The sequence below is a fragment of the Lutra lutra genome, chromosome 6 (assembly GCF_902655055.1).
Source record: "Lutra lutra chromosome 6, mLutLut1.2, whole genome shotgun sequence".
Taxonomy (NCBI): domain Eukaryota; kingdom Metazoa; phylum Chordata; class Mammalia; order Carnivora; family Mustelidae; genus Lutra; species Lutra lutra.
Genome location: NC_062283.1, coordinates 1200080 through 1222478, shown reverse-complemented (window position 1 = coordinate 1222478; position 22399 = coordinate 1200080). Strand labels below are relative to the sequence as shown.

The window sequence follows — 22399 nt, the reverse complement described above, 5'->3', positions numbered from 1 at the left end:
GTTTCTATCAAAAGGATCAGGGAATGAGGAGAGGATGTCTCAGGCAAAAGCAGAGAGAGCCCAGGAGATAGAGAAGAACAATTCAGTTTGTTCATTTGGCCTGTTCATTCTTCATGGAGAACTTTTTCCATAGATTTCCAAAGTTTCATTTTACATTTTCCTCTTCCAGGATTCAAACACGAGTCAGGTGTTCTCTGGGCAAGTACTTTCTCACAGAAAACAGAAAGTTTTCTCAGGCCTCCAAACCCGTAAGACTAAGGTTTGAGATCAGTCTAAGTTGCTTAATTTTGTTTGGTTCTGTGGCCAAAGCCTTCATTCTTGACCCTAATAAAAACAGAAGACAGGTATCATAAGAAAGGCATGGTTCTACAATCAGACAGACAGGCTTGGGTTTGACATTGAGCTCTGACCTTACTATCTGTCTGATTACATTACTGAGCCTGTTTCCTCATCTTCAAAGAGCTGATTATTAGACATATTTGACAAGATTGTTGGGTTGATTAAGTGAGAGTGTATCTGCAAACACCTGGGATATTGTAGACTTCCAATAATTCTAATTTGATGATAGGAGGGTACGCAGATGTTTCTGAATCAGTACAAAGGTGCAAAGGGCATTTATTTGTTGACCTCACTTTTCATTCAGCTATGTCTGTAATGGAGAGTTCTGCAAAGGTAATTCACTTGCTTCAAAATCACTCAGAGTACTTGCTAAAAGTATGCATTTCTGGGTCCGTCAGCAAACCAGAATTAAAACTTCTGGGGATGAATCCCAAGACACTGCATTTTAACAAGCTCCCTAGGTGATTTAAATGCACACTCAGCTTAGGAATCACTGCATTATAGGATCATTCTATGTTTTTAATTGCAGAATTAAAATTCAGTTTCCAGTGGGGCTAACTTATTTAGTTCCTTGGGGACTAAAACCCTTCTTTGAAGCCCTATAAGAAAATATACACTACTATTTCATACTTTAGTAGTATTCGGAAAACCATATGTAAATCATAACATGCTGGATTCTCTCAAATCACTAATTAATTATATGGGAATTCAGAAAAGGCTTTCAGCGTTGGGAACATTTTTCTTGTTCTTCCTCCATCCCTGCCCAAAAAAGAGAGGACAGGGAGGAGCTTCAGCAAAGTTATCACAAAGGAAGTTACTGATTTCTGGATTTCTCAGCTCTCCATCCACAGGAAGTCCATTTCCATTCTGTTTCCCTCTCTGTCAGTTATCATAAAGAAACACACCCCTTTTTCTTCAAAGTGAGAGTTTTGCAGTCACAACTGCTTCGGAGTGATTGGATCAGAATTTATATAAGGAGCAGAGGGATTTAGTGGGGGGAAGCAGCTTTCGGAGAAGAGAAAAGCCTAGGCCCCACTGGGAGTCGAACCCAGGATCTCCTGTTTACAAGACAGGCGCTTTAACCAGCTAAGCCATGGAGCCCGCACATGCGCCTGTGGTAGTGCCAGGTCTGTCCTTGCTGTTCGATGAAGTACTGTCGCCAGAGCGCGCACAGAGCCGGTTCCCGCGAGAAAGCGCACGAACCCCAAAACGTCGTTTCGTTCCTTGAGCGGGAGCAGCTTGGCGCCGCTTGCGTGTTGGGGCTCCCAGAACTTCACTCAGCCAAGAATAACCCTCAGGGACAGTCAAGGTCACGCACTTTCCGTCCCCGGCTGGGATGAAGTCCTCCCGGAGCTCGCCGCGCTGGGGCTGCGCCGGTCCCTTGGAACGCGGACGCGGCTCTCCCATGTCCGAAGCAATGGGCTCTCAAAAGGGGGCTTCGTGCAAGACTCTGGGGCTGCGGGATTGGGGCGCACTTCCGCCCCGCAAGCAGTGACTCGGCCAGGGGTCGGGGGCCGAGAAGAGAGTGCGGGATGCGGACCTCCGCGGAGCAGTCACACCGCAGTGTCACACCCGTCACAAAGCGCAGTGGAGGGCTGGGATGGGGAGACGAGGCGGAGGGGGCCCCGCACGCCCACCCCAGGGGGTTTCCTGGGTCCTAGGTCCTCCTAGGGAGGGAAGCTATATCGTTCCTGCGGACCACTGCCCTGCGCACTCGGGCACCACCAAGGCCTCACATCGAGGGCAAGGCGCCATCAGCTCGCGGAGGTGACGCCTTCTCCCTTCTAACACCATCCTTTGAGGTCGCTTTCCCCGCGGTGGCCCTCACCCCTTCCCCGAGGTCGCACACCACGCCGTGACCCGAATCACCTCCACCAGGTCGTACCCGAAGCACGAAGAGCGGGGCTTGCGGGGGGCACCTGATCGCGCTGTTCGCCGGCGGGAGGGGCCTGGGACTCGGGGGTCTGAGGGCAGGGCCTGGACAGCCACAGGTGGCGCGCGGAGGGGCCGGGGCCGCCGGGCGGGACTGGCCGTGGGAGGAGACCCCCGGGACCCGCCCAGACCGCGCTGTGGGCTCGGGGCTGCCGGGACCTGTCCTCTCCTGCCGGGAGGACGCGAAGACCCTCGCCAAATTCAAACGGATCCCCGCCCTAAGCTTTGGGACCGTGTCCCTCTCTCCGTCTCTCTCTCACATACGTCCGCACGCACAACGGGGACTCCAGGCGCGCTCCAGCTCGGGTGGGGAGGACGCGGGGATGGGTGGGGTCCCCTCTGATTTGCTCCTGCAGAGCGGGACACAGCTCGCGGCCCTCCCCCCGCCCGCAGCGCGCCACACACCTGAGACTCGACTGAGCGCGACCAAATCCGGACTCAGCCATTCCGCGGACACTCACAGACGGTTCTAGAGCTTCCGTGCAGACACGAATGACTATGAACGAACCGCACGAAACTGAGAAACAAAGTTGGAGGACTGTCCCTACTCAACCGAAAATTTACCATAAAGCGCAGTAATAAAGACAGTGTGGTGGTGGTTTAAAAAAAAAAAGTAAAAAGAGCGCTCAGTGGAGCAGAATAGAGCGCCCAGAGAGAGACCCGCACAGTGAACTGACCGCTGAGCAAGGCGGGGCACGAAGCCAACTCTCCGACGCACCGTGCCCAACCACTGGGTGTGCACACACGGAAACCAAAGAGCAAAGAATCTAGACACAGACCTGATAACGCTGCCTTAAAAAATATATATATTTATTTCTCTGACCAAAAAAAAAAAAAAAGAGAGAGAGAGAGAGAGAGAGAAAGCACAAGCACAGGGAGTGGGAGAGGGAGAAGCAGACTCCCCGCTGGGCCTGAACCAACCAGCCCAGGTTCATGACCTGAGCTGAAGGAAGACACTTAACAACTGAGCCACCCAGGCGAGCCTACTCTTGCCTATTTAAAAAAGATTTTTATTTATTTGACCAAGAGAGAGCATTCCATTGCAAAGAACGCACAGCAGGGGGAGGGGTAGAGACAGAAGCAGACACCCTGCTGAGCTGAGAGACCCATGTGGGACTGAATCCCATGGCCCTGGGATCATGACCTGAGCTGAAGGCAGATGCTTAACTGGTTAAGCCACTCTGGCGCCCTAGACCATTCATACACCGTGTACAAAACTACACTCAAAATGGATCCTAGACCTATATTAAAATGTAAAACCATAAAATTCCAGAAAGTAACACAGAGGAAAACAGAGGTGACTTTGGGTTTAGCGGTAACTTCTTAGACACAACACCAAAAACACGATTCATGGCAGGAAAACCTGATAAGCTGGAGTTCAGGAGAATTTAGAATTTCTGTTCTGCAAGACACAGACAAGAAAATGAGAAGACACGCCACAGAAAGGGAGAACATATTCGCAAAAGACATATCTGAGAAAGGACTGTTACCCAACATATGCAAAGAACTCTTAAAACTCAACAATAAGAAAGGAAACAGCTCAATTTATGTGTATTTTTCCCCATCATGACAACTGTACTCTTTAATCCCTACCACCGCTTTCCCGCACCCTCCGACCTCCCCTCTGGTAACCATCAGTTTGTTCCCTAAAGTTAATAGTCTGTTTCTGGGTTTCTCTGTCTCTCCGTTTTCTCTGTTTTTTTTTTTTTTTTTCCCCCTCTACTCATTTGTTTTGTTTCCTAAATTCCATGTATGAGGAAAGTCTTACGGTACTCGCCGGTCTGTGGCTGACTGACTGCTGTCACTTGGCGTGGTGCCCTCTAGCTGCACCCCTGCTGCAGGCGGCAATTCCTCCTCCTTTCAGGGCTGGCTGACAGCCCGTTGTATGCAGAGACCACACCTTCCTGCTCGCCTCTTGGGTCAGTGCACACTGGGCTGCTCCCATGATTTGGCTCTGGTTGGTAATGCTGCAAGTGTTTTTGTATTTTGTAGGTAAATACCCAGTAGTGTGATTCCTGGATCATAGGATAGTTTTATTTTTAGATTTCTGAGGAGCCTCCGCAGTGTTCCACAATGACCGCACCAATCTGTGTTCCCACCAGCAGTGCACGAGGGGTCCCCTTTCTGCACATCCTCACCAGCTCTTGTTCTTTCTTGAGCTGTTGACGTTATCCATACTGACGGGGCGCGGTGACATCTCATGGTAGTTTTGACTTACATTTCCCCGATGACAAGTGATGTTGAGCATCTTGTCATGTGTCTGTTGGCCATGTGTCTGTCACCTTCGGAGCAATGTCTGTCCGTGTCTTCTGCCCGTTTTTGACCTGGGTTATCTGTCTCTGGAGTTTTGTTGTATCAGCTCTGTATATGTCTTGGATACTATCCCTTTATCAGATGTGCCATTTGCAAATATCTTCTCCCATTCCGTTAGTTGACTCTAGCCTGAGGGGACGATTCCCAGGCCTTGAAATTCAGCTAAAATGTTGTTGGCCTGGCTGAACTTTGAACATCCAAAAGGGACTCGGAAAGTTCATTCTGCAATGACTTGGGACGGTGACTCCTTCTCCCCCTTCAAGAGCATCCCTCTGAAGGGGGAAAGTCTACAACAGTTATCCTGGACCTGGCCCCCCGTCGCATTCTGGGGAGCAGAGACCTTGCGACTTTCACAGATCTGTAAGTGGAGAGGAATTGTGCCCAGAATGGCTTCTACACAGAGCCTAACTCATGCCTGCTTGGGGGGATGGAGAAGCAGAGTTGGGGCTGAATGGAGCTGAGATGTGGGGGGGATTGGGGTGGCGTGAGCCTTGTTTCACGTGGGGGAGGCGTAGGTCTTTGGGAAGCAGGGGGCAGATGACGTTGGCTGTGATAGTGTCTCCCGCCCCTTCACCCCTCCCTGAGAGCTCCATTTCCGAGTCACCACAGCCTGGGAGTAGCTGTTTGGCACGGCAAAGGGGACCTTGAGGATGTGGCTGAGGCAAGGCCCTTGAGACGGGAAGAGTGTCCCGGCTTCCCCAGGTGGGCTCAGAGTAATCACAGGGTCCCTGGAAGAAGGTGGGAGGAGGGTCCCAGTCAGAGAAGATGTGACAACAGGAGCCGAGGTGAGAGCGACAGGGTCCTGTCAGGAGCCAAGGAACATGGGCAGCCTCTAGAAGCTCCTGGAAAAGGCAAGAAGGAAGGCTCCCCGGGGGCCTTTGGAAGGCAAGCAGCTCTGTCACCTCTCGGTTTGAGCCCCAGAGGACCCATGTTCACCTTCCGACCTCCGGGTCTGTAAGGTCATACACTGTTGCTCTTTTAAGGGAGGAAGGCTGTGGTCAGTTTGTAGGGCAGCGGAGAGGCAGTCAATCCAGACTTCGATGCCAGGGTGCACAGCGACGTCAGCACAGAAAACTCGTGTGGCTCGCTGCTCCCCCAGGAAACCCTTGAAAGCTCTGGGAGGACCCCGGCCCCATTCTAACCACAGCGCTGGGACTGGGAGCTGGCCCCGGGGCTGCGCAGCCGTCCCTTTGGGGAATTAGATCCGCGGGCCATCTTCCGCTCGTCCCCACCGACACACTTCTGCCCCAGACCAGGTGTGCCTCCGCGACAAAAGTCTCGTGCCTTCTCTGAGGCTCGAACTCAGGACCTTCAGATTATGAGACTGACGCGCTGCCTACTGCGCTAAGAAGGCACTGGCTCCGGCGTCCCCCAGCAGAACCCTTCCCGCCAGCCCGCTCCGGCTGACGCGCCATCTCTGCAAGGCCCCGCTTTTGTCCCAAGCCGCGCACCCGAAGGAAGCGTGGGTGCCGGGCCCCCTGGGTGTCTGCTACCCGAGCCCCGAGCCCTGATGGGATCCGGATCCTTCCCGGAGCTTATCCTCCATGACATCAGCAGGGGAGGGGGGCGTCCCACGTCGCCGGCCACCCCGCTCACCGCCGGCAGACCCCGCGCTCGGCTCGGGCGCCTTGCGCACCGCATCGCGCGTCCCACGCGCGCGGGGTCCCGGGCCTGAGCCGCCTGCGCGCGGACCTCCAGGCCGCGACAAGGACCGGCGCCGCCCGCACTGCCCCCAACCAGCCGCGTCCCCGGCCGCAGCACCCCGAGTCCCGCAGCGCGCGCCACGGCGGGAACGGGGGGCCGGGGGCGGTGCGACCGCGGCCCGAGGAGCGGGAAGAACACACCCGCGCCGAGGGCACGCCGCCCGGTAAGGCGGACAACGTCGTCACCTCCAGGATCGCAGTGCGAATGTCCCACGGGCCGTTCATTCCTCCGGGGAGGACGGCCGTTCCGGGCTCTCGCCAAGAGACGGTGCGTCCTTTGACAAGCTCCGTCCTCTGTAAAATGGGTTAGCAGCTCGCCCTGGCACTTCAGAGGCTGAGCACTTGACACGAACGGTTTCGCGAATTCTCCCATACGAACATTGGTAAAAAGCTTTACTGGGAAATGCTCTTTAAACCCCTTACAGGAACGGACAAAATCAATCTGCCACTTTTCTTCAGGGAAGTTTTTTTCTCGTGTCACTTTGTAGATGGGGAAAGCGAGAGCCAGCCAGCTTCAGTGACTGGCCGGGGCCCGCGGCCGTGGGGGGGGGGGGGACGGCTGGGACGCGACGGGTGCGGCTGGGGACACTCCCCGGGGGACTGTCCTGCGTCCGGCGGGACCGCACGGCCCACCCGGAAAGTACATGTCTGCAGGCTGCTTCCCCCCGCGACTTCGCCCCGTGCGAGCACAGGGACGCCCTCCGGGGCTGGACAGCCCTCGGTTTTGTACCCGTGGGCCTGGAGCCCCGGTTCGGGGCTTTGCGGGTCCTCCGGGGCGAAAGTCCCACCCATGCCGTTTGCGGGGGTCTCACCGCAGTGAACCCAGAGAAACACTGGAGAAAAAGAACTGGGGAGTCAGGGGAGCTCTCCTGCAGACTTAAAGTATCCAGAAGAACGCCTCAAGGGCAAGTGTGTGGTAGCGTGGCCGAGCGGTCTAAGGCGCTGGATTAAGGCTCCAGTCTCTTCGGGGGCGTGGGTTCGAATCCCACCGCTGCCAACCTTTATGTTGCAAGTTAGACCTAAAGTCAAAAGGTTCTACAGACATGAGTAAAGCCTTCATGAAGTTCACAATTAACAAAAACGTGACAGCACATCACCTACAAATGTACCTAATTCCACCTTGTTCCACACCAACATTCCATTTTGGCTTCACCGGCCACATTTAACTATATAAATGGTTTTGCAATAAGTTATATCAGCATTTCAGAAAGGCACAGTATTAGAGAACTTTCTAAAAGCACAGTTGCTCAGTCAAATCATATTTGTGATGGTAATTTTGGTGAGTCTTGGCTTAGTCTTCCCTAAATATTACTAATGTATCTTCCTGCAGCTCCTGGGAAGCAACTGTTTCCTTGACACCCTGACCAATATTGTACTAATGACAATTAATTGCCATTTATCTCCAGCTAAGTTCCAGATAGTGCCATAAGTTCCTTACATGTATTAAGTCATAGAATATTCTCAATATTACATAAGGAAGTTTATATTATTATTCCTGTTTCACAGAGAAGGAGACTAAGGTTAGGACGAAGTAATCCATTGCCTGTAGGTGTAGGAATCAGGTTGTTGATACCTGCCATAGACTGAACCCCCCCCCCCAAGATATTTCTGTTCTAATTCCGGAAATCTGTAACTATTACCTTATATGGCCAAATACTGGAGGAGTCTTGGCAGAAGAGATTCAGTTAAAGATCTCGAGATGGGGAATTTATCCTGGATGATTCAGGTGGACCTGAAATGTCATCACAAGTGTCCTTTTGCCTTTTGTCCAAGAGAGATGTGGAAAGGGGCAAAGTATGTTGATGCAGATGCAGAGACAAGCCAGGGACACTGGCAGCCACTAGAATCTGGAAAAAGCAAGGACACATTCTCCCCTACAAGCTCGATAGCCAGTATGACCTTGTCAATACTTTGATTTCTCCCCAGTAATACTGACTTTTGGACTTCTGGCCTCCCAAACTATGAGGGAGGAAATACAGATTCTGCCACTTTGAGCCACGGGGCTTGTGGTAATTCACTACAGGAGCCATAGGAAAGAACTCAACCTTGTTCGCTAACTTGCAACATTCCTGCAAACAGTGGTTTTTGTTTGTTTGTTGGCCAGTCTGGTAGGGAAAAGGCAGGATCCTACTGTAGTTTCACTTTTGAATTTTTCTTGAGAGTAAAGTTAATGATCTTTTCACACTTTATAGTACTCTCATAAATATTCCTCTTTCTTCTTTACAACACGGGGCTTGAACTCAGAGTCCTGAGATCAATACCTGGGCTAAGGCCAAGATCTAAGAGCTTAACCAACTGAGTCAGGCAGGAGCCCCTGGTTCTCCCTCTTCATGAACTCAGTATTTATATCTTTTCAAGTTTTTCCCGCAAGTTGGAATTTTTCTTGCTGAGGTTTCTTTACTTATACTAAGAAAATTAACTCTTCATAACACAACTTACACATTTCCCCCAGTTTGTTCATTTGACTTTTTCACCTTGCTTATGTATTTTTCTAGAGGAGTTTTTCCCGCAAGTTGGAATTTTTCTTGCTGAGGTTTCTTTACTTATACTAAGAAAATTAACTCTTCATAACACAACTTACACATTTCCCCCAGTTTGTTCATTTGACTTTTTCACCTTGCTTATGTATTTTTCTAGAGGATGAGGGTATATCTAAGCAGAATATTGTCTTAATATAGTGGGTTATGTCACTTTCCTCTGAATTTTTTGCAAAAATTAGTTTTATACACCAAAGTTATAAAAATATCTGTCTCAGGAATGTTAGTAATTTGTGGTTTTATCCCTTCTTTTAAAATTTGTATCTATTTCAAATGTATTTTATTGTTGCAGGTGATATGTAGAGCGTGGTTTTCCTAGACAGCTACTCAGCACCATATTCTGAACACACCATCTACTTTTGTCTACTTCAGTGACAGCCTTTCTCATATTCTCGTGTATATATTTATCCCCCCACACCCTTGGACTTGCTTTTCTATGTCTGTTACTATCATTGTTCCATCAATCCGGAGAATTCGCGGAACCGTTCGTGTCAAGTGCTCAGCCTCTGAAGTGCCAGGGCGAGCTGCTAACCCATTTTACAGAGGACGGAGCTTGTCAAAGGACGCACCGTCTCTTGGCGAGAGCCCGGAACGGCCGTCCTCCCCGGAGGAATGAACGGCCCGTGGGACATTCGCACTGCGATCCTGGAGGTGACGACGTTGTCCGCCTTACCGGGCGGCGTGCCCTCGGCGCGGGTGTGTTCTTCCCGCTCCTCGGGCCGCGGTCGCACCGCCCCCGGCCCCCCGTTCCCGCCGTGGCGCGCGCTGCGGGACTCGGGGTGCTGCGGCCGGGGACGCGGCTGGTTGGGGGCAGTGCGGGCGGCGCCGGTCCTTGTCGCGGCCTGGAGGTCCGCGCGCAGGCGGCTCAGGCCCGGGACCCCGCGCGCGTGGGACGCGCGATGCGGTGCGCAAGGCGCCCGAGCCGAGCGCGGGGTCTGCCGGCGGTGAGCGGGGTGGCCGGCGACGTGGGACGCCCCCCTCCCCTGCTGATGTCATGGAGGATAAGCTCCGGGAAGGATCCGGATCCCATCAGGGCTCGGGGCTCGGGTAGCAGACACCCAGGGGGCCCGGCACCCACGCTTCCTTCGGGTGCGCGGCTTGGGACAAAAGCGGGGCCTTGCAGAGATGGCGCGTCAGCCGGAGCGGGCTGGCGGGAAGGGTTCTGCTGGGGGACGCCGGAGCCAGTGCCTTCTTAGCGCAGTAGGCAGCGCGTCAGTCTCATAATCTGAAGGTCCTGAGTTCGAGCCTCAGAGAAGGCACGAGACTTTTGTCGCGGAGGCACACCTGGTCTGGGGCAGAAGTGTGTCGGTGGGGACGAGCGGAAGATGGCCCGCGGATCTAATTCCCCAAAGGGACGGCTGCGCAGCCCCGGGGCCAGCTCCCAGTCCCAGCGCTGTGGTTAGAATGGGGCCGGGGTCCTCCCAGAGCTTTCAAGGGTTTCCTGGGGGAGCAGCGAGCCACACGAGTTTTCTGTGCTGACGTCGCTGTGCACCCTGGCATCGAAGTCTGGATTGACTGCCTCTCCGCTGCCCTACAAACTGACCACAGCCTTCCTCCCTTAAAAGAGCAACAGTGTATGACCTTACAGACCCGGAGGTCGGAAGGTGAACATGGGTCCTCTGGGGCTCAAACCGAGAGGTGACAGAGCTGCTTGCCTTCCAAAGGCCCCCGGGGAGCCTTCCTTCTTGCCTTTTCCAGGAGCTTCTAGAGGCTGCCCATGTTCCTTGGCTCCTGACAGGACCCTGTCGCTCTCACCTCGGCTCCTGTTGTCACATCTTCTCTGACTGGGACCCTCCTCCCACCTTCTTCCAGGGACCCTGTGATTACTCTGAGCCCACCTGGGGAAGCCGGGACACTCTTCCCGTCTCAAGGGCCTTGCCTCAGCCACATCCTCAAGGTCCCCTTTGCCGTGCCAAACAGCTACTCCCAGGCTGTGGTGACTCGGAAATGGAGCTCTCAGGGAGGGGTGAAGGGGCGGGAGACACTATCACAGCCAACGTCATCTGCCCCCTGCTTCCCAAAGACCTACGCCTCCCCCACGTGAAACAAGGCTCACGCCACCCCAATCCCCCCCACATCTCAGCTCCATTCAGCCCCAACTCTGCTTCTCCATCCCCCCAAGCAGGCATGAGTTAGGCTCTGTGTAGAAGCCATTCTGGGCACAATTCCTCTCCACTTACAGATCTGTGAAAGTCGCAAGGTCTCTGCTCCCCAGAATGCGACGGGGGGCCAGGTCCAGGATAACTGTTGTAGACTTTCCCCCTTCAGAGGGATGCTCTTGAAGGGGGAGAAGGAGTCACCGTCCCAAGTCATTGCAGAATGAACTTTCCGAGTCCCTTTTGGATGTTCAAAGTTCAGCCAGGCCAACAACATTTTAGCTGAATTTCAAGGCCTGGGAATCGTCCCCTCAGGCTAGAGTCAACTAACGGAATGGGAGAAGATATTTGCAAATGGCACATCTGATAAAGGGATAGTATCCAAGACATATACAGAGCTGATACAACAAAACTCCAGAGACAGATAACCCAGGTCAAAAACGGGCAGAAGACACGGACAGACATTGCTCCGAAGGTGACAGACACATGGCCAACAGACACATGACAAGATGCTCAACATCACTTGTCATCGGGGAAATGTAAGTCAAAACTACCATGAGATGTCACCGCGCCCCGTCAGTATGGATAACGTCAACAGCTCAAGAAAGAACAAGAGCTGGTGAGGATGTGCAGAAAGGGGACCCCTCGTGCACTGCTGGTGGGAACACAGATTGGTGCGGTCATTGTGGAACACTGCGGAGGCTCCTCAGAAATCTAAAAATAAAACTATCCTATGATCCAGGAATCACACTACTGGGTATTTACCTACAAAATACAAAAACACTTGCAGCATTACCAACCAGAGCCAAATCATGGGAGCAGCCCAGTGTGCACTGACCCAAGAGGCGAGCAGGAAGGTGTGGTCTCTGCATACAACGGGCTGTCAGCCAGCCCTGAAAGGAGGAGGAATTGCCGCCTGCAGCAGGGGTGCAGCTAGAGGGCACCACGCCAAGTGACAGCAGTCAGTCAGCCACAGACCGGCGAGTACCGTAAGACTTTCCTCATACATGGAATTTAGGAAACAAAACAAATGAGTAGAGGGGGAAAAAAAAAAAAAAAAAACAGAGAAACGGAGAGACAGAGAAACCCAGAAACAGACTATTAACTTTAGGGAACAAACTGATGGTTACCAGAGGGGAGGTCGGAGGGTGCGGGAAAGCGGTGGTAGGGATTAAAGAGTACAGTTGTCATGATGGGGAAAAATACACATAAATTGAGCTGTTTCCTTTCTTATTGTTGAGTTTTAAGAGTTCTTTGCATATGTTGGGTAACAGTCCTTTCTCAGATATGTCTTTTGCGAATATGTTCTCCCTTTCTGTGGCGTGTCTTCTCATTTTCTTGTCTGTGTCTTGCAGAACAGAAATTCTAAATTCTCCTGAACTCCAGCTTATCAGGTTTTCCTGCCATGAATCGTGTTTTTGGTGTTGTGTCTAAGAAGTTACCGCTAAACCCAAAGTCACCTCTGTTTTCCTCTGTGTTACTTTCTGGAATTTTATGGTTTTACATTTTAATATAGGTCTAGGATCCATTTTGAGTGTAGTTTTGTACAGGGCTAAGGTCTGTGTCTAGATTCTTTGCCTGTCTTTTTTTTTCTTTTGCACGTGGACATCCATTGGTTCCAAGAACACTTGTTGAAGGACTGTGTCCGCTTCATGAACCGCCTTTGCTCAGCGATCCGTTGACTGTGTGGGTCTCTCTCTGGGCTCTCTTCTGCTCCATTGATCTGTTTATCTATCTTTTTTTTTTTTTTTAAACCAACACCACACTGTCTTTATTACTGTCACTTTAGGGTAAATCTGCGGTCAAATAGTGACAGTCCTCTGACTTTGCTCTTCAGTTTTGTGCTGTTTATTCTGAGTCATTTGTGTCTACATATAAGCTTTAGAATCATTTTGTGAATATTTGTGAAATTACTTTCTGTAATTCTGATTGGGTTACACTGAATCTATAGATCAAGCTGGGAGGAACTGACATCTCGATAATATTGAGGCTTTTTATCCATTTATATGAAATATCTATTTATTGAAATATCTATGGTCTTTTCTTTCTTATATCAGAGTTTTATAATTTACCTCATCTATCCCGTACATATTTTGTTGGGTTTATACATAAGATTTCTCTCTTTTTTCAGTGGTAATATAAATGATATTCTGTTTTTAACTTCAAATTCCACTTGTTCATTGCTGGTATATAAGACACAATTGACTCTTGTATATTAACTTTGTATCCTTTATCCTTTCCATAGTTTGATTATTAGTTTCATGAGTTTTTCTTTTTGGCACTTTGGGATTTCTATGTAGACAATCATATCAGGTATGAACAAAGACAGTTTTATTTCTTGCCCCCATCTGTATACCTTTTATTTCCTTTACTATCTTATGGCAGTAGCTAGGATTTCCAGGACGATGTTGAGTAAGAGCAGTGAGAGGTGGCATCCTTGCCTTGTTCCTGATATGAGCAGGAAAGCATCTTAGATCTTAGTTCCTCATTAATAATGTTAGTAGTAGGTTTCTTGTAGATGCTCTTTATTAAGCTGAGGAACTCCCCTCTATTCCTAGTGTGCTAAGAGCTTTTATTATGAATGAGTATTGGGTTTTGTCAAACACTTTCTCTGCATCTATTAAGATGATCATGTGATTCTTGTCTTTAGTCTGTTGGTCTGATGGATTGCCTTAATTGATTTTTCAAAATTGAACCAGCCTTGCACACCAGGAATAAATCCCAATTGGTTAGGTGTATAATTCTTTTTACACATTGCTGGATTCAATTGGCTAATATTTTGTTGAGGATTTTTACATACATGTTCATGAAAGATATTGGGTTTTTAAATTTTTTACTGGCTACAAATAACCTCAAAAAAATTTTTTTTGAGGAAGACCTTATTGCACCTTAACTTTTGAAGGATAACTTCACTGGGCACATAATTAGGGTAGTTCTTTTCTATTAACACTTTAAATATTTCGCTCCATTCATGCTGGGTGTTCTCTGGGCTTCCTGGAAATGTGGTTTGCTATCTCTCATTAGTTTGGGAAATTCTCAATAACTATTGCTTCACATATTTCCTCTGTTCCCTTTTCTCTTTCATCTCCTTATTTCCCATTAAGTATATGTTATACCTTTTGTGATTTCCCCATATTTCTTGGGTATTCTGTTCTTTTTCATTCACTTTTTTTCCTCTTTGAATTTCAGTTTTGGAAGTTTCTATTAACATTTTCTCAAGATTGTTGATTCCTTTCTCATTTGTAAGCAGAATTATAATGATGCAACAATAAAGGTCAGACAGCCACCAATTTTCTTAATACTCCTCCTGTTCTATGCCAAAACCTTGGTTTTTCAAAAGGTCTCATTATCAGGATCTGGTACACAATGTGAATGCCCTCCTCAGATCTAAAGCTCTTGGGTTGAATTTTTCCATAGGACAACTTTGTTCAATTGATCAAATATGAAGGATTAGTAAAAAAAAGTTCCAGAGCAAGTTTCTTAGGTCCTTTTATCATATTCTCAGACAGAGCTACAGGAGTATGTAACTTATGGGGGGAGTGATCCTCAGAAGGCGTGGCAGGAAACAACAAAACAAAGATGTAGCCTTGGATAAAGTCTGCCTTAGCCTGACCCTTGGAAAAGGGGGGTCTTGAGTATACATAACAAAGCAGAGTGGTCACTGAGTTAGGGGGTTTGGAGTTTTCTGCCTGTCCCTCCCATCCCTTAGTTATTGGTGTAGCTGATAATGGAGTGCTCATCTATTCTATGAGATGTCTCTAAATAGTCAAGGTCAAGTCAGTGGAGAAGGTCACATGGATAAACCATTGGGAGGATGGGTGTGGAGTCCTGAAAAATAAACAAACCCAGAAAGAGGGAAGAAACTATATTACTGTAAGACAACTAGGTAAGTGGAATATACTCTGGGTTTGAAACTTTAAAGTGAAGTGTGAATGTCCCATGTATTATCTATTAATTTAGGAGAAATTATAGATTTTATTTCTTTGCTAGTATAAACCACTCATTTTGTTTCAATGCTTTGTATTCCATAACAAATTAGTACAAATTGGGTGACGTAAAACAACAGAACATTATTCTCTCATCGTTCTGGAGGTCAGAGTTTAAAATCACACTGTGGGCAGGGCCATGCTTGCTCTTAAGGGAAAGCACTTAAGGGAAAAACACTTCTGTGCCTCTTCCAGCCTCTCAGGGTTCTGACAAACCTTGGTGCTCCTTTGTGGTCAAATAACAGACATCTCCGCCTCTGTCTTCATGCGGCCTTCTTCCCTGCGTGTCTGAGTCTCTGAGTCCAAAACTCCTTTTCCGTCCTCTTCCAAAGACACCAGTCCCTGGATTATGGCCCACCCTAATCTGTTGTGCCCTCACCATGACTTGATTACATCTGCAAAAGCCCTATTTCCAAATAAGGTCACATTCGCAGGTACTAGGGGTTAGGACTTCAACCTATATTTTGGGGAACAAAATTCAACCCACAATGTGCTTGGAACCTTGGTCTATAAATTTAGGATAATACCTCAGAGGGCTATGGCAGTGGTTAAACACCTGACAACCAGTCAATTAACAACAACAACAACAATAATAATGGGCAGCACAATATAGTAGATCCTACTGATTGCTTATTTATGTGCCAGATACCCTTGTAAAATATGTTGTGCGCCCTGTAAACTATCAGGCACACCTACTGCTATTTCTGTCTCTCGTTTGACGACAGTGATGCCCATTGAGGTGAAGCAATTTGCCAGAAGTCCCCCGGCTGTCCGGTGGAGCTGCTGAGGTTTGAACACAGACCGTGTGACCCAGGTCAATGATGTCCTAACCAAAATGAACAGAGGTGAGGTCCGGGCATAGCTGGGGAACAGTTTGCTGATTGTTCAGTCTTGCTGTGTATGGTCCTTAGAGTAATATAGTAGCCACTTCATGACTATGTCTTATTAAAATATTAAAAAAACAATTTTGAAACATTTGCCCATGATATTCTCCAAGAGACAGGATAACGTTCTGTGATGACCCTGCCCCCATCCTACATACTCCCTTTATTATCTTCTTGCTTAACTTTCTCCATAGACTTCATCAGTATCTCATATACTTACGATTTTGCATATTCATTTCTTTATTTTCTGTGTCACGCCAGGGGAATGTACGATCCGGGACGGAAATGATTTCTGTTAGCTGGGTTCACTGCTGCATTTCCTGCTCTTAGAAATATGCCTAGGCGGTTACCAGAGCTGCGGATAGGGGATGGGGCGAAGTGCGTAAAGGCGGACAAAAGGTATAAACTTCCAGTAATGAGATAAATATGTCCTGGGGATGTCATATACACCATGGTGACCACAGTTAACAGTACTGTTTTATATATTTGAGAGCTGCTAAGAGGGTAAATCTTAAAAGTTCTCATCACGAGCGGAAAACACCTTGCAACTAAACAGAAAGGCGGGGGGGAAAGCAAGCAAGCCCGCCATATAAAAGATCAGCAGTGAGTGTTGCTGGATTAATGGATGGAAGGATGGGAGACAAGAAGGCACTGAGGTTCCATAAATCCCCAGGGCTCAAACTAAGCCACCCTGGTAACTGGTAGAATTCTCCAACCTAAAACAGTGTGGCGGTTCCTCAAGACATTAAAAATAGAGCTACCCTACGACCCACCAATTGCACTACTGGCTATTTACCCCAAAGATACAAATATACTGATCTGAAGGGGCACCTGTACCCCAATCTTCACAGCAGCAATGTCCACAAAAGCCAAACTATGGAAGGAGCCCAGATGTCCTTTAACAGACGAATGGATAAAGAAGGTGTGGGTCATACAATGGAATATTCCTCAGCCATCAGAGAGGATGAATCCCCACCCTTTGCATTGACACGGATGGAACTGGAGGGGATTATGCTGAGTGAAGTAAGTCAAGCAGAAAAAGACAATCATCACATGGTTTCACTCATACGTGGAACATAATGAATAGCGTAAGGGAGGGAAAACTGGGAAGAAATCTGAGAAAGAGACAATGCATAAGAGACTCTGGATTGCAGGGACCAAACCGAGGGTTACAGAGGGGAGTGGGTTGGGGTAGGGGGTAACCAGGTGATGGGTATTCAGGAGGGCACGTGTGATAAACACTGGGTGTTATACGCAAATGATGACTCGTTGAACACTACATCAAAAACTAAAGATGTACTATATATCGGCTAAGTCAACATAATGAAAAAAAATTAAGTAAAAAAAAAAAAAAAAAAGAATTCTCCAACCTGCTCTTTTCCCACAACTTTGTCATTTCACTGGGACTGTGTCCAGGACATACTACTTCCAGCTGATCATTATTACTAAAGTTTCCTTTGCAGGACTAACAAGGGATCATAATTATTTTTCCTTCTCCTCAAAATGGGAAGCATGCCCCTGCAAATTTCTTTCTTTTTTGTGGTGAATCGTGGCTTCAGCATTCATTAATTTCTCCTATTTTGTGAAATCATTACAGAGCTAGAGACTGCTGGAACCTAGAGAGGTTACACATACCCACACGCCGCGTGCTTTTCACTGTAGCAGGCTGTGGGCGCTCAAAACCCGGTAACGTAGAACGTGTACGAGGTGACCGCGGCTCAGGTCACAGGCCCGGTTCTTTGGCCGCGGTTTGCATCTGAATTGTTGGCGCCTTAGAATCGACTTCTTTTCAGGAGGAAGGAATTGGAGAAGCGGCAGCCGAACGGCTCATAAGACATGCGCCTAAGCGGCGCGGCGGTGGGTTTGGTGAGAATCGTTGGGGATAAGGGGGTCTGAGGCAAGGGATCGCGCCCACGTAAAATGGTTTCCGGGGCGTGAGCTCCCCGACAAAACGCCAGGCCCTACTGGGAGTCGAACCCAGGATCTCCTGTTTACGAGACAGGCGCTTTAACCAGCTAAGCCATAGAGCCACCTGCGAGGCGCCGCGCGGCTGGAGCGGCCTCACTGCGCTTGGACCAGGTGGAAAAAGGAACTTACGCTCCGGAGGTTTCGGGGGTTCCAGAAAACTTGCCGCCTGCTGGGAGCCGCTTCCTTTCTGAGGGACGCGCCGGGCGCAGGGACGGCGGGAGGCGACGTCTGAGGCGCCGTGCGCGGCGGACAGGATTTTGCTCTCATCTGAGGAAAAGCGTAACGGAAAGTCGAGGCTGTGCCGCCGGTGGAAAAGACCTAGAAGGAAAACCTGTGATTTAAAGAGCACGTCAGGGCTCGGCGTGAAGGGCCGGTCCCGCGCAGCCCCGTGAGGGGACGAGGCGCCGAAAGCTCGGGTTTGGGCAGCCCGAGGGCGCCGTCCGGGCGGGCGGCGGCGCGGAGCCCCCAGCGGGTGTCCGCCCGGCCTCGCGGGAGCAGCTGCCCTGGGGGAGCCTCTCAGGACGAGCGCGGGGGTGGGCTGGGCGATGGGGGACGCGGGAACCTTCAAAACATCCAGCGAAGCCAAAGAGCCATTTGCGGGTGGTTTCCCGCCTCTCGCCCACGTCTGCTCCCCTCGGGCTAGGTTTTCAGACCCTGACGGTTCCGCACCTGAGCTCGCGAAGGATGGAAGGCCTCTCCGCTCCACCCCCGGCCGCACACCCCCGGGGACCCGCGCGCCCGGGAGGTCGCACGCCTCCCGCGGTGACCGGCATACCCTCCCCGAGGTCGCATCCCCCGCGGTGACCCACACCGCCCCTGAGGTCGTAACCCCTCCCGTGACCCGCACCCTCTCCCCGAGGTCTCACCCACGTGGTGACTGCAGCCTCTCCCCGAGGTCGCATCCCCAGCAATGACCCTCACCCGGTCCCCGAGGCCGCAGACCCTCACCCCCTTCCCGAGGTCGCACCGCGGGCGCTGCGTGCGTGGCGCAGGGAAGCCGGTCGCGCGGCGCGCCGGCGGGAGGGGCGGTGTCTGGCCGGGGGTGGGAGGGGCCTGGACTCGGGGGTCTGCGGGCTGGACGCCTGGAGGCGCGGGGCGGCTGGGCAGCGGGGTGCGAGGCGTGAGGGGGCGACGGGGCGAGACGGGTTGAGGCGGAGCGCCTGGAGCTGGGCTGGAGCCGGGGACTCACCCACCCCGCGCCAGAGCGCGTGGCCGACTGTACTCGCGGGCTCCCTCGCGCTGCCCACCTGTGTGCTCCGCGGCGCGGCCAGCAGGGGACCACCGGGCTGCAGGACAGAGCTGTGGTCTCGGTCTGTGCGGGTCACTCGGCTCCGGGCGGGCGTCGGGTGGGACCAGCACCTGGTGTCCACTCGGTGGGGTCAAGCGCAGGTCCAAGCACACGAGTCTGACTCTCACGGCTCCCGCTGGGAGGCTGCGGAGTCCCCGGTGCCCGGGGGAAAGGCGGTCTGGACGCGCGCAAGCTCCTTCCGCATTTGGCCTTTGTGTCTCTGCGACACTGAAAGAGCTCTGAAGGAATTTGCGGGGTTTTTTTTCTTTCTTCTTCTTCTTCCTCCTCCTCCCTCCTCCTCCTCCTTCTTTTCCTTCTTCTCCTTCCTCTCCTTCTTCTCCTTCTTCTTCTCCCCACCCCCCCTCTTTTTGAGCTCATGGGCGTAAGCGGCCCAGAGAGCTGGGTGAGGGCTCTAGTCTCCAGTCTCAGGCAGATTCGAATCCCACCCAACGCCGGTCACTTCGTGCAAAAGCCACAGAGCGGTCTAGGGACAGCCCTTCCGGTCTCCCGCCGCGGTCCTTTGCCTCCTGGGGAGCTGATGGCTTAGCGGAGGCCAAGATGTCTCTGTCTCAATAAATTAGGGATAATTGAGACCCGGTTAAGAAAATAAACTCGAACCCAAGCTCTTCCCCTATTTCCCCTTTGTTGTCCTATCTTTGGTCACGATTTGGAGTCCCAAAGGTTAGGATTTTACTTTTGTAGAGCGATTCTATTTATTTAGTTAGTTTTTAGAAAGAGAGAGACAATGCCTGTGCATAAGCAGGCGGGGAGCTGAGAGAGAAGGAATGTCAAGCAGGCTGCGCACTGAGTGGGGCGCCCCGTGGGGGTGCGCATGGAAGCATGACCTGAGCCCAGACCCAGAGTTCCGTGCTTAACCAATGGAGCCACCCAGGCGCCCCCACTCTTTTATTTTATTTTATTTTTTTAAGATTTTATTTCTTTTAGGTATTCTCTACACCCAAGGTAAGGCTGGAACTCCCAACCCCTAGATCAAGAGTAACATGCTCCACTGACTGAGCCAGGCAGGCGCCTAGAGAATCACCCTTTTATTTGATATTTTCTAGGTTCCATCTCTCATTGTCCTACCTTTGTCTGAGAGAATATTCCTGTGATTCCATAACCCACATCTTCAGACTATCCAGCATAGGCTGATAACTTCTAAGTGTCCTTCTCACACAGACCTCTTTAGCATTTCACAGGTTTATACACAGCTGCCGATAAGGCATTTCCACCTTGAACTCACCCAGTCCTTCCTATCATGGCTTTTCTCCTTGTTAGCACCACAGTCTGGAACCTGGGGACTCACTCTAGATGACGTTCCATCATTCGTTCCCTCCTCACACACGTATCCATCAAGTGTCTGCTGTTTAAGCTCAAGCAGGAACCCTTTTCTATCTAATGGTGGCAGTCTCGGCATTCTAAGTGGAACCTACTACTGAAAATCATAATTTGACGTGATTGAGAGTTTTTACTAGAAATTCCTTTAACCTGTCGATTAGCTAGTCCAAAGATAAAACTCTAGCTGTAATCTGATATTTGTTTCTAGAGAAGCTTATATAGTCTAATAGATAGCAATCTGAGTTTTTGACTGGACAGAAAATTCTGGATCAAGCTTACCGTAAAGGATAGTTGAATTTGACCAAAAAATTAAGAAAGGCAATCTTAATTGGAGGCATATAGTGTTCCAAGTTTGTTCCTTTTTGCATAGAGGAAGTTGTAGACATTGGGTGGCCTGATTGGTGGATCTGTAAAGGGCAGAGTGAGCCACAGCCCCATGGGACCCAAAACTCCATGGTAAGACTTTCACCCTCACATTTGTGCTATTTCTGTCCCAGACTTGAGGGTACCGCTTAAAACACAGGATGGGTGTGAGCTTTGGCTCCTGTAGAATAATCCAGTTGGGGAGCACCTGACACAGGCTTTTTTCCCTGGGCCGTCTACTCTGTGTATCTAATGTCAGGTGCACATCAACTACCCATTCTCTCTTACACTGAGAGAGGACAAGTAGAAATAGAGTTTAAAATTAGTTCACATTTTTCCTAGGGTTTGGAGATATGGTTTGCCAAACTGTACCGGCATAAAGCGGCTGAGTTCAGGAGGACGTGGTGGCAGACAGAGGGCATGGATTTTGCAGAACTGCAAATTAGGACTGGATGTTGAAGCCCAGAGACCCTCGGAACCATTAGAACATAGTGACTGATTAAAATGTATTTTATTTAATTTTATATTAGAATTTGAAGTAGACTATTAAAGTCATAAATGATTTCCCCTCTTTGGTGGGAAGTCACAGTTTGAAACTTAGTTTTCCCTAATAAGGGAACAGAAAAATTGCCCTGCTGAATGTCACTGAGTTTGGATTACCATGCACCTTTCTAAGTAACACTCCCGCTTGCTCAAGCATATAATGCTTGATTCCATCTGTCTTTAATGTATTTTCCAAGGTACTAATGTTTAGCATCTCTATTTAACACAATTCGTGTATTCTGCCCATCTCACCACCAATTTGCTTATTAATCATCTGTACTTTGCACGTCTTATGAATTATTCCCTTTGTCTCATAAAGCTTACTATCTACCAGCTTACTATCTACTGGCTTACCATCCACCAGCTTACTATCTACTGGCTTACTATCTAAGAGGGGCAGAATCTCTATCAGGAATGTCCCAGATCCAAAGAAAATAACGTTTCTGACCTGACACTTGAAAGGGCGAGAAAAAGCTCTGTAGTCAGATGGATGAGTGGGCGGGAGGGGTGGTGAAGGGAGAAGAGAAAGTCAAACTTCCCTTTGCCTCCAAATCACATTGTACGTCGGAGTCTTTGGGAAGACATGCTAAAGGGAAATTGTTTTGACTTGTTAAAACAGTAAAGAAGACTTTATTTAAGGTCATTGCAACAGAGACCAGGAATGGCAGTGGGGGAACAAGACTGATCTCATCTCTGAATACAGCAGGGACACGTGGGGACTTACAGCCACAGGCAGAGAGAGAGGAGTGGACAGAACACCATGAAGATGACATACCAAGGGCAGAAGGGTGCATTGACTCAGGAGGATTCTTGGTAAAGGCTGGCCGAGGTCTGGGCCCGGTTGAGAAGGGGGATCAGAGGAGCCTGACCAAATTCTGGTTGAGGAGAAAGTCTGCCAAATAAAACACCTTGAATTTGGACCCAGGTGGAAAACACAAAGGTCAGAGACTGAGGCCACTGAAAGCCAAGTGGATGGCCAAATTGTCCGTGCCAACCCTGGGTCCTAGGAACACCTGCTGGCCGAGTGGGGGGCTCAGTGAGGCCGAGGCTGGGCGGAGAAGCCAGTAACCGCAGAGAGCACAGAAGAAATCTCCCCTCATTCACCCAGT

At 50.0% G+C, this 22399-nt stretch overlaps 5 non-coding genes across 5 annotated transcripts; 2 read left to right on the top strand and 3 right to left on the bottom strand.

Moving 5' to 3' along the window:
• Positions 1-1366: 1366 nt before the first annotated feature.
• On the bottom strand, positions 1367-1440 carry TRNAT-UGU (transfer RNA threonine (anticodon UGU)). Its single transcript has one exon. It is a non-coding gene; the product is annotated as a tRNA-Thr (tRNA).
• A 4425-nt stretch (positions 1441-5865) lies between these two features.
• TRNAM-CAU (transfer RNA methionine (anticodon CAU)) lies at positions 5866-5938 on the bottom strand. The gene has a single exon. It is a non-coding gene; the product is annotated as a tRNA-Met (tRNA).
• Positions 5939-7202: 1264 nt separating this feature from the next.
• Positions 7203-7284, top strand: TRNAL-AAG (transfer RNA leucine (anticodon AAG)). The gene has a single exon. It is a non-coding gene; the product is annotated as a tRNA-Leu (tRNA).
• A 2726-nt stretch (positions 7285-10010) lies between these two features.
• Positions 10011-10083, top strand: TRNAM-CAU (transfer RNA methionine (anticodon CAU)). Its single transcript has one exon. It is a non-coding gene; the product is annotated as a tRNA-Met (tRNA).
• A 7663-nt stretch (positions 10084-17746) lies between these two features.
• On the bottom strand, positions 17747-17820 carry TRNAT-CGU (transfer RNA threonine (anticodon CGU)). Its single transcript has one exon. It is a non-coding gene; the product is annotated as a tRNA-Thr (tRNA).
• Between the last annotated feature and the right edge of the window lie 4579 nt (positions 17821-22399).